Source organism: Coenobita brevimanus, chromosome 84 (genome assembly GCF_032717465.1).
Source record: "Coenobita brevimanus isolate Jiangsu-jjx chromosome 84, ASM3271746v2, whole genome shotgun sequence".
Classification (NCBI taxonomy): Eukaryota; Metazoa; Arthropoda; class Malacostraca; order Decapoda; family Coenobitidae; genus Coenobita; species Coenobita brevimanus.
The window spans coordinates 17,644,173-17,646,751 of record NC_137037.1 but is presented as its reverse complement, the minus strand read 5'-3'; positions in this window follow the sequence as shown (position 1 = coordinate 17,646,751).

Sequence of the window (2,579 nt, the reverse complement as noted above, 5' to 3'; positions counted from 1 at the left end):
CCTGAACTGTGGTCTACCTTTGGTACATCAAGTAGTTTTTGTTTCAAATCCTGTTACGAATGTGGCCACCCTCTCCACTTGTTTAGATTTCATGGCTTTAAAATCAGGTAAGAGCTTCCCATCACAGTGCAGTAGAAGGGGTATTGACGAATTTATAGATGATTTCTATTTCGAAGCTCTTATTTCCCGAATTTTAATCCGAGCATGCCATATACCACTTCCTGAACATCATGACCCAGAGCACTTGGTATGACACTGGTAACAAACATTGCTTTACTATTAGAGAGATTAATCCTGTCCAATGTTGATGCAACATGTGGTGTCACAACTGTATTTAGAGTATTTTTAGATGGCTAGGGTAAAGATAATCTGATTCTGAATCTTCATTCCCTCCACTGCTATCATTGAGATTTCCTGTATCTTTCTTTAGAATTAAACTATTTCCCTTTTTTTTCTTCTCGCACAATTCTGAATTGTGCCCGTTTTTCCTTTTTTGCCCAGATTTTGTCAGCATAACTCATGCTGCAACGAGACGTGTCTTCATTTCTCACGCTTTGAAGAGCATCTTTGCTGGATATTCCAAAAAGTCTGTGGAGTTCACCAAGATACATTTATTCCTTTAACCTCTGATTTTAAGAATTTCTTAGGTAGGCTTTTTTGAGCAGACAATACTCATCCTATATTCCTAACAGCTTTTGCACAGCTGAGTCATTCGTTTGTACTGGTATTCTGGCTTTCTCCCAGTATATCATGGAAGCCCTGGCCGCTAATTTGGCATTTTCTCTGACAGTGTTCGTTTTCTGCATAATGGTAGAATAAAATCTCTAAGACATGTAATTCTGTGGAAAGTTTACTGCTTGTGATTTCTTGTTCTGGCTTTCCAACAAGTCACACCGATGGGGAACCTCGAGCTTCATACATCTTTAATCACATGCTCAGTTGAAATGAACCAAAGCAATGTTAAAAAGAGCTCTCTCTAAAGGACAAAAGCTTGTGATTAAAGCTTTAAACTTATCTAAAGTCTAAAAGTGTACTCACCAGTACAAATATTAGATTTGAAACGATGCTGATTTATATTGTTAGCTGGCCTCCAGTTTAAAGATTTGAAAGCTTGATACATAGACCACAGAAGCAGTGTAAAAACTATAAAGCTGGGCAGTGAATAACTTAACACTGCATTTGCAGAAGTTTATATTAAAACCATTAAACCAGATCTTGTAAAAAAGAGCATACAATCTTTGATAAAACTTTAGCAAGGTACCCAAATAACCGCACAGCCAGAATTTCATACATATTGATACACAACCTGATTTTTTGTTCCGTGAACGTTGCACTGCAGCGCGTGAGTGAACGGTGAATAGCCTAGCCCTATCTATCAACAGACAAATAAAGACAACCGTGAAGCCATTGGTAATGGTTTCCGTCCGCGACAAACATTTTGGGGAATGATGTGAATAGGAAACCTTGACAGTGTTTGTAAACCTAAGGGTATGGGTCACTTCCACAGCAAATCTGTTGGCGTCTCAACTAAAATATTTAGAAAATGGCTGGTATTGCTGGTAAGGATTTTCTTTTTGCCATTCCCTCCAGTTCGAAAAATATCTTCTAAGCCTTAGATAATCGCCACAAGATAGGAAGAAAGAGATGTACAGTATATACTGTATGTGTCGTCCTCAGGCAGAAGGATTAAATGCCTATCTATTCATGCCAAGAAGTATTTCCTTACATAACTGACCCAGTTGCCTTCATATTTCACTCATCAACCAGAGTGGCTGCCTTGGTGAATATTATCCACAGGTTTTTGGGCGCTGGAATGTAGTTTTGCGTAGAGCAGGATATACATAAATATATGTAGAGTCTGCCTTAATCCTTTGAATCTGAAGGCCCAAATATTGTGGGGGTAATAGTGGTGTTGGTTGCAGCCGAAGTCATGACAGTGGTGTACATGATGGTGGTGCAACTGAGTGCTGATGCTAGTATTATTTTTTTTTTCCTCGCCCGGACGGAGTTCGATAAGGTATTGTTTTTGGTCGAGTTTCTTTGTTTATTCGCTTGTTTGTTTGTTTGTTGGCAACATTACGGAAAACCGGTGAATGAACTTATATAAAACTTTCAAGATATGTAGGCACTGGTCCCCTAAGAAAGTGATTAAATTTTGGTGGTAATCGAGTGATCTTGAAAGATCAGAATCAGGTTCACGGATTTTCAGAGGGCTATAACTTGAAACCGGCTGAAGATAGAGATATTTACTATTAGGAACATACGATCGTAATATCGGCTTTCATTTGGCACCAAGAACTTTGACGTTGAATGACCATTAAAAGGTCAAACTCAAGGTCACAGTTATTAAGGGAGCTATAATTCGAAACTGGTTGAAGATCTAGAGATGCTTACTTTTATCAACATTTGGGAAATTCCATATGGGTTTTTAATTGGTACCTTGACCTTTGACGTTAAGTGAACTTGAAAGGTCAAACTCAATGTCATGCATATTCAGGGAGCTATAACTCGAAACTCGTTGAAAATGGAGATATATAATATCACCAGGATGTAGGAATTCTCATATGGGCTTTCATTTC